This window comes from Cervus elaphus, chromosome X (assembly GCF_910594005.1).
Source record: "Cervus elaphus chromosome X, mCerEla1.1, whole genome shotgun sequence".
Lineage (NCBI taxonomy): Eukaryota > Metazoa > Chordata > Mammalia > Artiodactyla > Cervidae > Cervus > Cervus elaphus.
Window position 1 is genome coordinate 40,490,182 of NC_057848.1, and position 15,981 is coordinate 40,506,162.

The window sequence follows — 15,981 nt, forward strand, 5'->3', positions numbered from 1 at the left end:
AAAGGTTATGGCGTAATCAATAAAGCAGAAGTAGATATTTTTCTGGAATTCTCTTGTTTTTTCGATGATCCAATGGATGTTGGCAATTTGATCTCTGGTTCCTCTGCCTTTTCTAAATCCAGCTTGAACATCTGGAAGTTCTCAGTTCACATACTTTTGAAACCTGGCTTGGAGAATTTTGAGCATTACTTTGATAGCGTGTGAGATGAGTGCAACTGTGTGGTAGTTTGAGCATTCTTTGGCATTGCCTTTCTTTGGAACTAGAATGAAAACTGACCTTTCCCAGTCCTGTGGCCACTGCTGAGTTTTCCAAATTTGCTGGCATATTGAGTCCTGCACTTTCATAGCATCATCTTTTAGGACTTGAAATAGCTCAGCTGGAATTTCATCACCTCCACTAGCTTTGTTCTTAGTGATGCTTCCTAAGGCCCACTTGACTTCACATTCCGGGATGTCTGGCTCTAGGTGAGTGATCACACCATCGCAGTTATCTGGGTCAGTAAGATCCCTTTTGTATAGTTCTTCCACGTATTCTTGCCACCTCTTCTTAATATCTTCTGCTTCTATTAGGTCCACATTGTTTCTTTCCTTTATTGTGCCCGTCTTTGCATGAAATGTTTCTTGGTATCTATAATTTTCTTGAAGCCATCTCTAGTTTTTCCCATTCTATTGTTTCCCTGTATTTCTTTGCATCAATCACTTAAGGCTTTCTTATCTCTCCTTGCTATTCTTTGGAACTCAGCATTCAGATATATCTTTCCTTTTCTCCTTTGCCTTTAGTTTCTCTTCTTTTCTCAGCTATTTGTAAGGCCTCCTCAGACAACCATTTTGCTACCTCTTCTTAATATCTTCTACTTATTGTAATAAATACATGTTTAAAAAAGACACTTTGCTACCTGACAAACAGAAAGAATTCAACAAAATTTGACATATTAGTCTGCATATTTTCATTTATGACCTAGTCACCATATTTCTAGTTAAAGTGTATCCACTAAACTATGCCATACCTTAGTAGTAGTACCGTTAGTTGCTCAGTTGTGTCCAACTATTTGTGATCCCATTGACTGTGTAGCCTGCCAGTCTCCTCCGTCCATGGGATTCTCCAGGCAAGAATCCTGTAGTGGACTGCCATTCCCTTCTCCAGAGGATCTTCCCGACCCAGGGAGTATACCCAGGTCTCCTGTGTTGCAGGCAGATGCCATACCTTAAGAATTGTTATAGGAAAACAGAATTTAACACAATAATTAATATGAATCCACTTTATTGAATTCTCTTTTCTTTGCAAAAAAAAACCCCACCTCTGAATAAATAGGGAGCTTCCTCCTCTCATATATTTAAATGGAATGATTTATGAAACTTAACCTAAATATATTTTTTTCAGAAAAAAAAATGCACTAAATATTGGATTGGTCAAAAAGTTCATTTGAGTTCTTCTGTTACAGCTTATGGAAAAATTCAAGGGAACTTTTTGGACAACCCAAATAATTTTTATTGTTGCATAACAAGTTACCCCCCAAATTAGTGGTTTAAAACAGCAAGCATCTATTATCTCACAGTTTCTGTGGGTCAAGAATGTGGTGGAATCTCTGGTTGAAGCTCTCTAACACAACTCAAAAGAGGGAGGACTTGGCTTTCAAGCTCAGTCACATGGCATTTTGCAGACCGGAAAAGATTCACTTCCCAGCTTACCTGCTTGGTGTTTAGTTAAGTTCCTCCCTGGCTATGGCTAGTGATATCAGTCCCTTACTACTTGAATTACTGAGAAGATGATAGTTGACTTCTGCCTGAGCAATGGCAGAGAAAGAATATGAATGAGATAGTGTGAGAAATGGCAAGTAAAATGGAAGCCAGAGTATTTTTATAAACTGACCTCGAGAAATGACTTTCTATTATATCATTTTTGCTATATTCTGTTTGAGGCAAATCACCAGTTCCATTCCACACTGGAGGAAGGATTATACTAGGGCATTTGTCTCAGAAAGGTTAAATACATATGTATTTAATAATTTAATTTAATTTAACATATGTGTTTAATACATATGGGACCATTTTAGGGACACCCTACCTGAACTGAAATGGAAGAAAGAAAGAGATACCTATTCATCCATTCTGTCAAACCTGAATTATTAATATTAGTTAATGATCAGTTTGTGAGATGTTATCGATTTAGACATCTCTTGTTAAATTTCTCTTCTCCTTGCTTAAGTATACTTTTCATTTATACTTTCATATTCTTTTAAAATCATTATCCTTTCAATATTTAGTATAACTTCCCCTGGATACCCAACTGCTCATCCTCTTCTATTAGCTTACCACCTGTTTCCCACCAAAAATGTTCAGGAAAGAGAGACATTGCATTAAATCAAGAGCATTATTATTTCCGTTGCCCCAGATGTGATGCATATGGCTCAGGAACCGAGTCCTTTCTTTGAACTGGATTTAATTAAAAGACCGTGAAATCAGTATTAAAATGGGGTCAAGTTTTAACAATACTATGAGACTGTAGGTTAGAACAGGGGAAATCACTTCTAGAAATGACTTTGTAGGTGTCAGCTGAGTAGCTTACCTGATACTTGAAGGGTTACTAGGATGCTATTTTTCTGTCTGCTTATATGCATTGAAACAATTGTCAAAATGTGTCAGAAACATTTATAGTTTCTCTCAGTTTTGCACACTAACAGTAGTAAAGTTGAAAGCTGAAAGAGTTTGAACACTACTATGCATTTCTATGAGTTTAAGAATCTATCTATGATTTTTCCTCACCTTTCCACATGCCATTCCATTATGGAAATTAGGAAGATTTAATGGCCTTATAAGACACTATATCTAACATATTTCTACTTCAGTGTTCAAATAAAGCTCTTGTCACTGGCAGCTGGGATTATCAAGAACATTCTAGATCCTCATATACGTACTTAACTAACCTGACTTTGTGTCTTAATCTGGCTCCTCTGACAAAAAGTAAACCCAGGGACTCACCCCTATCTTACTATGTACCAAACACACTAAAATTATTAATTACTGACTCTGCAGCCTTTGATTCTGGCAGTAACAAAAATACAATGTGGAAGCTACTTTCTATAAAATAAATATATACCCATTATGTTTTAATGTATTGTATAGGCAACAAAGGAAAAAATAAGTGTAGTCCCATTTTTCAGCCCACTGTTTTTTCAAAACGCCTCATATTAGCACATGTATATATTTTCAGGTTGGTTCTATGCATCCACAAACAGCTATATCTAATCATCTGACTAGCAAACTAACCCATTGAGTCTCATATGTTGTTTACATGGCCACCTGGCATGAAAACCTGCATTTTGTGTTGTAAATTATTTGCTTAATAATGTATCTTCAGGAGCTTTTCCATGGCAGTATCTATAGATATAATACTACAACCCACTTTACTAGCTATGTGGTATTCTATATAACAGCTGTATAGCAGAATTGAACTATGACTAATTTAACCAATCCGTTGCCAACTTTTCCCTACTAAAACAATGCTACTGAAAACTCTGTTTTGCCTGCTTTTGAGGTTTTTGTATGACAGATTACTTGGGAATCAAATGATACATGCATTATAAATTTTTATAAAGATTGACAAATTGTTAGTGAGCTACAGGAGATGACATATTACAGATAACAATATCAAGAAAACAACACAAAGAAAGACAAGAATTCCAACAATGAGATAGAAACCAGGAAAAAGAACCAAGCAGAAATTGTGGTGCTGAAGAATACAATAGAAATAAAGAATGAAAAATTCAATGGAGAACTTCAACAGCAGACTCGATCAATCAGAAAAAAAGAATTATTGAATTTCAAGACAAGGCACCTGAGCTAGAGGAGGACAGTGATCCATGAGGCTCATGACAGAGAACAAGGAGACCATGTCTATAAGCCAGAAGAGTGTGCCAGAGGCAGTGTTGCTTCAGTTTCAGCCTCCTTCTGGTTCCTAGGAAACTGGCCATCAATCAGTTCAGTAGCAGCAGCAAAAGTACAGGCTCTAGCACATCTTCCTCCTCCACTTCCGCCTGAGCTGGGAGTGTCTAGGTCACCCAGTGGCTGGAAAGGGGGTCAGCTGCCCAAGAATGGGAATCCTCTTCACCAGGATATGGAGACTATTCAGTCACCAGGAGCACACTGTTGTCATTGTTGGGGTGGATAATGAAAGGAAAAGTGCCATCCTTTACCAATTTTCTGTGAATGAAGTAATGTAGAAGAGGTACTGATACATGCTTCCTAATGTGGAATACTAGTGGCCAAGAATCTCTTCCTTCTTCCTGGAACACTTTCTATACTAACACAGAGTTTGTAATAGTTGTGAACAGTTGCTGTTCAGTCACTAAGTTGTGTCCAACTCTTTGTGACCCCAGGAACCGAAGCATGCCAGGCTCCTCTGTCCTTCACTAGCTTCAAGAGTTTGCTCAAATTCATGTCCATTGAATGGGTGATGCCATCCAATCATCTCCTCCTCTGCCACTCTCTTCTCATTTTGCCTTCAATCTTTCCCAGCATCAGGTCTTTTCCAATGAGTCAGCTCTTTGCATCAGATGGTTAAAATATTGGAGCTTCAGCATCAGTCCTTCCAATGAATATTTAGGGTCGATTTCCTTTAGGATAGACTGGTTTGATCTCCTTGCTGTCCAAGGGACTCTCAAGAGTCTTCTCCAGCACCATAATTCAAAAGCATCCATTCTTTGGCGCTCAGCCTCCTTTATGGTCCAACTCTCACATCTATACAACTACTGGAAAAACTATAGCTTTGACTATATGGACCTTGTTAGCAAAAGTGATGTCTCTGCTTTTGTCTCTTGGCTTTTTGATGTCTCTGCTTTTGTCTTTGCTTTGTCAGCCAAGTGATGTCTCTATTGTGGACAGTACAGACCAAGGATTTCTATAATTAGAGAACTCTCTATAAAATGTTAGCCCATAAGGTCTTAAGGAAGGCTGGATTGCTGACTTACTAGTAAACAAGATGTTGAATAATGCATGACTGTAGCAGAAATCTCCCAGTTTGGGGAACTGACTTTCATTAGCGATCACCAGTGACCTATCCAGATATGCTGTGCTCTTACTGGGTAGAGACTATGTTAAGGATTTGAATGATTTCACAATTTAAGATTAGATGACCTCTACTGATCTCTTCTCGTAGACTGTATAAACCAAGTGCTGGATTTTACCTGAAAGTGGTAAAACCTAGTGGTTTAGATAGATAGATAAACATGAACTAAATTTTCTTCTTCTAGAAAAAGTTTAAGACCACTTATTTCAAAACAAACATGAAGTCTTACCTTCCAATCTGCTTTCTCATTAGCTTCTTTCGACACAAGGTCTTAAAGCTGCGCTTGACATTTTTCTCATCACAGGTCCTTTTAGGACATTGTGTAGCCTATTAGGTAGAAAGAGAGGAAGACATTCATCAGTATAAGAGCTTTATTATCAGTATTGCCCTCCCTAGTTGAATGCTATTCCCTTCTTGTTACATTTAGTCAAAAGACAAATCAACACAGACATTTAGTTTCTAATATTTTAAAATATAACTTACAAAAAGTATTTTGCATAAGGTTGTTTGCGTATTGTGTATATACCTCAGATTCAAATTAATGGCTTTATGTTCTAAAGAAAGGCAAATTACACAAAACTTAATATTCTTTGTTTATGACCATGAGTATGGGTATTGGTTTTAAGTGCTATTTGGTACTTTTCCACTATGTTCCTTGTATTTTACTAACTAACCTCCTAAACCACTGAGCTGCTCTTAAATAATTATAAAGGAGGACATTGTGTACCTATTGTATGATAGATCAAATCACATACATGGAAATATGTAATGCAACTGGGTGGAATATCAAGTTTGTGACTTAGTGTTTCTAATGGGCAGAATTGCACATTGGGCAATTATCAGATTGTTACCTTTATTGAACCTTACGTCATCTAAATTTCTAAATAGGCTGATTAATGGATTAACAGTTTATCATTAATCATATTTAAAATTATCAAGTGTTTTCCCAGCATTAATTAAAAATGGTGGTGTGAAACATGTCTACCAGGAGAAGTATCACCCTATAAATATTATCAAATAATTCAGCCAGAGTCTTCTTAGGTATCAAATTATATGTCCAGCATTTAAAGGGAATTTGAGATTAAAACATTTTCTAACTGCCTAATTTGAAAATTTCTTATTTCTTAGGAGTTGGAATAGTTTAACAATTGTAAAGCTTTTTAATGCTTTTAAGATGTTTATTTAAACATTGATCAAGATAATATATTTATTTTCACTAAGAAGTAACTTGGCCCAAAATGCCTTTCATGTTTTCATAGGGTATTTTCTTTCAGTATCTGAAAGTCGAAGGCATTTCTCTTGTAACTATAAGCAAATTTAACCTAAATGTGTTAAACCATATTCTTGAGTATTCCATGTATCTTTCATGCTCTGAGAATCTGAATGCTAACTGAAACTGGCCTATTTTAGAATATTCAAGAAAAAAAATAATAACCAATACTACCCTTTTAGATTTCATGACGATTTTGATGAAGAATAATAGTACATGCTATAACCACTGACAGAACTTTGAAAGTTTCCTTCTATGAAAATATAAACTACCTCTATCTAAATCCAGGGCAACCATGGGATATCAGTGTTTAACACTGAAGATTTTGTGTTTTATATTTATACTATAATTGTAAAAATGCAAGCATAACATTAAATTCTTGTCAACATGCTTTTACAAACATAAATCCTAAATTATTTAGCTTTGAAGACAAATCATTTGAAATTATACCATTAGATGAACAGAAAGGAAAAATAGTGAAAAGAGTAAAAAAAAAAAAAACCTTATACGACTTATGGGACACCATCAAAATGAAAAAAAAAACACATGAATTATGAAAGTCTCAACAAGAGAAGAGAAAAAAAGACAAAACTTGTTTAATGAAATAACGAATGAAAACTTTTTAAAACTTGGAAGGGGAATGAATATCAAGTACAATGAAGCTCTAAGGACTAAAAAGAGAGTCAATCCAAAGAAGATTATACCCAGACGTACTGTAATAACATTGTCAAAATTCAAAGATGAGGGAACTATGAAAGCAGTAAAATGGGATTGCACCTAACTAAAGCCTTTTGCTCAGCAAAGGAAACAAAAATCAACAGAGTGAAAAGACAATCTACAGAATAGGAGAAAATAATTTGTATGCCATGTATCAGATAAGGGATTAATATCCCAAACATATAAGGAACTTACACAACTCAGTAGGAAAAACCCAAATAACCCAATATGAAAAAAAATGAGCAAATGACCTGAATATACATTTCTCCAAAGAAGACTTACAAATGACCCAACAGGTATACGAAAAGGTGCTCAACATCACTGACTTTCAGGGAAATGCAAATCAAAACCACAGCACGATATCACGTCACATCTGTTACAATATCTTTTATCAAAGGTCAAAAGATAACAAGTGATGGCAAGGATATGAAAAAAAGAGTACCTTTATACTTTTGCTGTTAGGGATGTAGATTGGTATAGTCATTATGGAAAACAATGGAGATTCCTCAAAAAATTAAAAATAGAACTATAGAATGATCCAACAATTCTACTTTTAGGTATATATTCAAAGGAAATGAAATCAGGATGACAAAGAGAGGTCTGCGCTCTGCTCATTACCATATTCATTGCAGCATTAGTCACAGTAGCCAGGATATGGAAACATCCTAAGTGTCCACTGATGGATAAACAAAATATGAGGTATATATGAGATCTCACTGAAATGTGGAATCTAAAAAAGTCTAACTCATAGAAACAGAATAGAATACTGACTGCCTGGGTTTGGGTGAAGTAACAAGTGGGGAGATTCTGGTTGAGGAGTACAAAGTTTCAATTATACAAGGTAAGATCTAGAGATCTAGTATACAGCAATGTTGTGTGATAATTTCACAAAGTATACCTATATTAAAAATATCAGCCCATACACTTTAAATATATTCAGCTTTTATTTGTTAATTATACCTTAATAAGGGGGGAAAAAAGAGATGCAGGGGTATACAGTGGTTAGGAGCACCAGCAAAATTACAATTAGTGTCAGGCAGAACAATGCTAGTGTCAAATGCTAGCTCCTCTACTAAATAGCTCTGTAAATTTGTGCAAGTTAATAAATCTCTGTAAGCACTGCTTTCCTCTGCTCATATCATGGCAGTAGTAATAATACCTATCGTATAGGGATTCTTAAAATATTTAGCACAGTGGCTGGTCCACATTAAGTATTTATTACTTTTATTACAGAGCCTTAATTGAATGACAAATGAAATGAACTGCTTGAGTTTTAATCATGGTCTGGTGTGAGTCTAGGTTATTGATCTAAGCTGGTAAACTCAATGTCCTCTGAACTTTACCCCAGCCATGTACTTTACTAAATTGGACATCTCTTGCATATATATTTTATATCTATATTCTGATTCTTGCCCCAGGCCCATATTGTCTTGTCCATGATTTAAGGTCATTTCCATTTTCAAAGAATAGTAACTTAACAAAATATGTGGATTTTTAAAAAATTTTGCTGATCTGTTTTATTATGACTCATTGATATAAATGTGATAATAAATGTTTAATAACTGGCTATCTAGAGAAGTGCATGCATGTATGTGCACGAGCATAGATGTTACTAACAGACAGTATGTGTAGCAAACAATTTACAAATAATAAAATAGCCTATACTCCTTATTATAAATTCCATATAATCAATTGATTCTCACTGAATGCTTTCATTGCTTTTGATGAACTTGTGTATTCATAGCCAACCTGTGGTTGTAATTAACAAATGAATGTAGTTGTGGCATGAATTTTGACTGATATTGTTTCTATAAGCAAATAAGATGAAAGTGAAAAAATGAAGTGTCAAAACAGCATGTTCTTCAGTGATGTGAGTGAATTTTCAGCTGTATCTGTTGAATACTGGAATAGTAGTTCCTCAATTTTTTGTACTGTTTTTCTACTGTTTTGTACTATTCAGAGTCATGGTCTTAGACATAATTTTAAAGTTTAATCAGCTTTAAGATATTCTCTATCATGTATTCACTAGATAGTCAATAACAACAACAAACTTTAGCAAATTGAGCCATTATTCCTACCTAGTATTTACGAATTTCTGTGGTGTAAATATTTTGGAATTCCATGGCCAAGTTCAAGTGACCCACGTGAAGTTACTGAATATAGAGTAGAGATGTGTAGTAGTAGTAAACATTACAGATAATATTCCCAGCACACAGTTACAATCAATATAAACAATCTCATGTATAGATAATAGTACAAAAGAGTTAAGTGATGCGTTTTGAGTTTTTATTTCTTTGGTTTTGATAGAGTTTGCCTCAAAATAAGTGATCTCAAGAGCCATCTCAAGCACAAGACTGTTATAAATATTGTAATGCGTGCTGTGTGTGCTAAGTCACTTCAGCCGTGTCTCTTTGCGACCCTATGGGCTGTAACCCACCAGGCTCCTGTGTCCCTGGGATTCTCCAGCAAGAATACTGGAGTGGGTTGCCATGCCCTCCTCCAGGGGATGAAACCCGGGTCTCTTATGTCTCCTGCACTGGCAGGCTGGTTCTTTACTACTAGTGCCACCTGGGAAGCCATTTGCCCTCCTTTTTTTTCTTTTTTGGTTTTAGCTGCCCTGAGCAGCTTGCAGGATCTTAGTTCCCTGACCAGGTATTGAACCCAGCAGTGAAACAACAGAGTCCTAAATACTGAACTGCCAGGGAATGCCTGTGCCCGTGATTTTTTAAAAAGCCTTCCATAACTCCTCTTCTTCCTTGGGCCACTTCCACCTATATCTCTGTTTTGTATTTTTACCAGCCAAAAATCTTTAAAAGTGACTATTATCCACTGTCCCCAGTTCTTTATCTGCCACCAACCCACTGTGATAATTTAGCTTTCTTTTTTTTTTTTTTTTTTTTAAGCTTTCTGCCCCATTCCTCTATAAAAATAGATCTGGCTGAGGTTACCAGTGTCTCTAATTTAAATAAACTTTACTATTCTCATTTTACTTGACCTCTTAGGAGCAATGTCTACTACTGACAAGCCACTCAATCCTTCCTGAAATAGTCTTTCCCCTTAGGTTCGATAATATTCATTTTGCTTTTCTGCTTCTCTGCCCATTCCTTCTCTTCTACTTTGCAAATACATCTTTCTCTAACCAGTTGTTATATATTGTAATCAAGATTGTTCCTAAGCCCAACTGGCTTCTAAATCTATAATCCTTCCCATGATTTTAGTTACCACATAGAGTCAGATGAGTGTACACACACACACACACAAACATCCCCCAAATAAAGTGTAAAATTTGTTTTCTATATTTATATCACCACCACAATCAAAATAGTGAAGGTATCCTTTACTCCTAAAAGTATCCTGGTGTCCATTTATAATCTTCTTCCTAGCCAACCTAACCACTGTTCCCCAAGCAAACACTAACCTGCTTCCTGCTGCTGTGGTTAATTTGCATTTTATCAAGATTTATATATATATACACATTGGATTCTACAGTATATACTCTATTTTCTGGCCTTTTTTCACTAGTGTAATTATTTGAAGATTCATCTTTGTTGTTGGCTGTATTAATAATTTATTTTTCTTGCTGAGTAGCATTCTCTTATACGGATACACTAAAATTTGTTCATTCATTCACTTATATCAATAAGATATTGGTTTGTTTCCAGTTTGAGATTACAGATAGAGCTGCTATGAACATTTATGTACAAGTCTTTGTGTGGACATATGCTTTGATTTCTGTTTCTTGGGTAAATACCTACAAATGCAAAGGCTGATTTGTATGGCAAGTTTACTTTTAATATTATAATAAATTGCTAACTGTTTTCAAAGTCATTCTGTAATTTTGCATTACCACCAGCTGTATATCTGATTTCTACCTCTTTACCAGTGCTTGGTATTTTCAGTCTTTTTAATTTTAGCATTTCTAGTGGGTATGTAGCAGTATCTTACTACAGTTTTAATAGACATCTTACGGCTATTGATCATGAGCCTAATTTAATGCATTTAAATGCTGAGTTTCTTTTGTTACATTTTCAAATATGTTGCCCATTTTTAATTCAGTGGTTTCTATTCTAACAATTAAGTTGCAAACGTGTTTTTAGATATTTTAGATAGAAGTTTTTGGTTAGATAATTGCTTTATAAATATTTTCTCCAAGTCTAGGCTGTTTTCATATTTGTATCACTGCCTTGTTAAGACTGTAAATTATGTTAAGATATACTGTAAAGTATATCTTAAGAAGGCAGAGTATCTTTTATTAATTTTTTGTCCTCTGTAAGATTATATTAGTTAAATCCAAGGTTGTTAAGAAAATCTCTTTTCTTCTAAAAGCTGTATAATGTTCATTTCTCTATTTGGTTTGTGATACATTTCTGTTAATTTTTATATATGGTGTGGTTCACGTTGAAGTTCATTTTTTCTTTTTTTTTTTGCATTGTCTATCTAATATTTCTAGAACCATTTTATCAAAGCATCATGTTTTCACAAGAAATTACCTTGGAAAATTTGTCTAAAACCAACTGACTATCAGCAGTCCCCATTATTGCATCAGCTCCACCACAGATCATCAGGCATTAGATCCTGGAGGCTGGGGACTCCTGCTATATATGAGTGAGTCTCTATATAGAATCTTTTTTTCCACTGACAATGTGTCTATACATCCATAAACACTACATGTCTTCCCTAACTATTGTACATTTTCAGCTTTATTGACATACAATTTGATAGATAACACTATATAAGTTTAAGGTATACAATGTATTGATTTGATACACTTATATTGTAAAATCATTATTGTAGCATTAGCTAATACCTCTATCATATCACATAATTACCATTTCTTTTCTGTAGTGAAAACATATAAGATCTAGAATAAGTCATGAAGTGAGGTAGTAAGTCTTTCAGCTTTTTTTCCCCCAAATTGTGTATATATTAATATGTGAGTAAAGGAGTACACTATAGCAATTATCAAGATAATTCTGATGATCCTCAGTATTTCATTGCTGGCACTATCCATTGTTTATTGTTGTTAATGGTTTTATTTTTCCACTTTATTTAAATCAGAAAATGCTACATGGAAGTCTCCTTCTTGGGGTACTCAATTTTAATTATACTAAGCCAATATTAATCAAGTTTAGCCAGGGCATTTATCTGCCAAGAATATTCTGACAAATTCATGGCTTGGAAGGGCTATAGTAAATTCCTGAAATTCCAGGCCACTATATGATAGTTTATTAATTTGATGAGATAAAAGTGACTACGACTAATGAACGTGCTGTACCATTCTCTTCTCAATATGGAAGAAACTTTAACATTATGTCTCTACAAGCCTAGAAGCAACTGGCTATAATTTGAAGAATTCAATCAAGTAACGGGATTTTTCTTTTTTAATGATGTCAAATGACCAGTTTGACTTTCACTGAATTGACTGGTTGGTTGACACTTTGAGGAGCATTAACTTGTCATCATCATCATTACTATGAAATAGTATTTATTAAGCATCCACAGTTGCAAGCGATATAAAGTTAGCCAAATAATCGTAGACTCTGCCCTTTAGGAGTTTATGATCTGAAAACTCAACACATCCAGATGAGCTGGAAGCCATTTAGCAGAATACTGCTATAGGACTTGGAGAGATGCTACTAAGTGGTTGTAAAAGGTCAATTTTCTTCACAAAGTGCCATGGACTAGAAAGGAAAGTAGTGCTCATGTTAGGTGGGTGTAAGTGATCTTCTCACTTGAGATGGTCTTATTTGGGCCGAATTTCAACTAGAGACATCCTCTCCCTTTCAAAGACTGAAGCGGCACTTGAGAGAGAAAATGACATGTCTGAGCTTATCAAAAGCAAATGAGTCCTCTGGGAATATGGAAGTGAGTAACAATGGTGGGGGATGCAGTGGGAAAATGGTATTTTTGGCATCAGAATAACAAAGCTCTATTCCAGCTTTGTCCCTCATGGGTGGGCACTGGGTAATTTATTTACCTTTTCTGCATGATAGTTTAGTTATTCACCTGTAAAATGAGAAAGCTGTAATCATGTTTATGCCTTCATGATATTTGAAAATTGTGCAGAGATCCTGCAATGAAAAGTGAACCCAAAATGAATTTATACAAGAACAGTCACAATAATGAATGTTTATTTCTAACTAGGCTGAGAGGTCTATACTTTGGAAGAAAATTAACTATTTGTATGAAGTGCAGACTTAATTTTGAGTATTTATGGGTTGCAACAGTTTTTAACTCTTAAAAATTACTCTTTTATAATTCAGTTATAGTATTTTGTTACATGGTTCAGTTAGAGCTCATTTTTTGCTGTTACAAATGAAATGCCTAATCAATAGTTCATCTCTTAGAATTCCCCCCCCCCTTTTTTTTTTGAGGAATCACAGAAAGTGAGATTAGGAAAGCCCATTAGAAATGAAGTGATCCTACTGTTCATATGACAACATAAGAAAACTTTGAGAGTGAACTACTTGCCCAAAGTTGAACAATAAGCTAATAGGAAAGCCAGTATTAGAATCCAGGTTTCCTAGCTCTTTATTTCAGTACTTTTGCTAAGTATTCCTGTCTCATAATCTTTCATTTCTAGAAATACTGTGCCACAATGGACAACCACTTTATAAACTCAGAAGGAACAGTTCTGTTCAGTTCAGTCACTCAGTCATCTCCAACTCTTTGCGAGCCCATGGACTGCAGCAAAGCCAGGCTTCCCTGTCCACCACCAACTCCCAGAGCTTACTCAAACTCATGTGCATCAAGTCAGTGATACAATCCAACCATCTCATCCTCTGTCATCCCCTTCTTCTACAGCCTTCAATCTTTCTCAGCATTAGGGTCTTTTCTAGTGAGTCAGTTTTTCACATCAGGTAGCCAAACTATTGGAGTTTCAGCTTCAGCATCAGTCCTTCCAATGAGTATTTAGGACTGATCTCCTTTAGGATGGACTGGTGGGATCTTCTAGTAGTCCAAGAGATTCTCAAGAGTCTCTTCCAACACCACAGTTCAAAAGCATCAATTCTTCAGTGCTCAGCTTTCTTTATGGTCCAACTCTCATATCTATACATGACTAACTGGAAAAACGAAAGCTTTGACTAGACGGGACTTTGTTGGCAAAGTAATGTCTCTGCTTTTTAATATGCTGTCTAGGTTGGTCATAGCTTTTCTTCCAAGGAGCAAGGGTCTTTTTATTTCATGGCTGCACTCACCATCTGCAGTGATTTTGGAGCCCAAGAAAAGAAAGTCTGTCACTGTTTCCATTGTTTCCCCATCTCTTTGCCATGAAGTGATGGGACCAGATACCATGATCTTAGTTTCCTGAATGTTGAGTTTTAAGCCAACTTTTTGACTCTCCTCTTTCACTTTCACCAAGAGGCTCCTTAGTTCTTATTTATTTTCTGCCATAAGGATGGTGTCATCTGCACATCTGAGATTATTGATATTTCTCCCAGCAATCTTGATTCCAGCTTGTGCTTCATCAAGCCCAGCATTTCGCATGATGTACTCTGCAGATAACTTAAATAAGCAGGGTGACAATATACAGCCTTGACATACTCCTTTCCCAATTTGGAACTGATCTGTTGTTCTATGTCTGGTTCTAACTGTTGCTCTTGACCTGCATACAGATTTCTCAAGAGGCAGGTCAGGTGGTCTGGTATTCCCATCTCTTGAAGAATTTTCCACAATTTGTTGTGATCCACACAGTCAAAGACTTTGGCATAGTCATTAGAGCAGAAGTAGATGTTTTTCTGGAACTCTCTTGCTTTTTCGATGATCCAGCAGATGTTGGCAACTTAATCTCTGGTTCCTCTGCCTTTTCTATATCCAACTTGAACATCTGGAAGTTCTCAGTTCACATACTGTTGAAGCCTGGCTTGGAGAATTTTGAGCATTACTTTGCTAGCGTGTGAGATGAGTGCAACTGTGTGGTAGTTTGAGCATTCTTTGGCATTGCCTTTCCTTGGGATTGGAATGAAAACTGACCTTTTCCAGTCCTGTGGCCACTGCTGAGTTTTCCAAATTTGCTGGCATATTGAGTGCAGCACTTTCACAGCATCATCTTTTAGGATTTCAAATAGCTCAACTGGAATTCCATCACCTTCACTAGCTTTTTTTTTCGTAGTGATGCTTCATATGGCCCACTTGACTTCACATTCCAGGATGTCTCATTCTAGGTGAGTGATCACACCATCGTGGTTATTTGGGTCATGAAGATCTTTATTGTATAGTTCTTCTGTGTATTCTTCAAACAGCTGGTATTTATTTATGGGTGGGCACTGTGTGCCAGGTTTAAGGCTAAAGGTTGGACATATGCTATTTCATATAGTCCTCACACAATCCTGGACTTCCCTTGTGACTTAGTGGTAAAGAATCCACCTGTAATGCAGGAGACTTGGGTTGGATTCCTGGGTTGGGAAGATCCTCTGGAGAAGGAAATGGCAACCGACTCCAGTATTCTTACCTGGGAAATCCCATGGACAAAGGAGCCTGGTAGGCTACAGTCCATGGGGTTGCAAAGAGTTGGACAGGACATAGCGCATGAGCATGCATGCAAGGCACACAATCCTGAGGAGACATTAACAACTATTCAAAATAGGATAAGAAAATTTAAGTGACTTACTGAAAGTCACACTAGAAGTAGTTGAGTGAAGGTTCATTCTCCAGTCTATCTGACACAAAAGCCCATCTTTCCACTACATGGTACACTCTCTCTAGGAAAAGTCCCATTATCATATTGAAAATTCTTCAGGGCCCAACTAGATGAGTAAGCAGCACTAATTGGACATGACATTGGGAAATTCATCTTAAATTCTACTCTCTTCCCATGTTCTTCCACATCTCAGTGATCATGTCCATTGTTAGATATCTACCTCTACTCAAACTGTTCTTAGCATTCTTTTTGGATCTGGCTTCCTCAGACAATATTCAAAATATCTTT

The 15,981-nt window shown here is 36.0% G+C and overlaps 1 long non-coding RNA gene across 1 annotated transcript in view; it reads right to left on the minus strand.

Moving 5' to 3' along the window:
• Window positions 1-1,159: 1,159 nt before the first annotated feature.
• LOC122689185 overlaps window positions 1,160-15,981 on the minus strand; it is a 376,442-nt gene continuing 361,620 nt past the window's right edge. The window contains exons 3-4 of the long non-coding RNA XR_006339732.1: window positions 5,295-5,392; window positions 1,160-1,204 (exon numbers count right to left, since the gene is read on the minus strand). This is a non-coding gene — a long non-coding RNA (uncharacterized LOC122689185). The remainder of the gene's footprint in view (window positions 1,205-5,294; window positions 5,393-15,981) is intronic.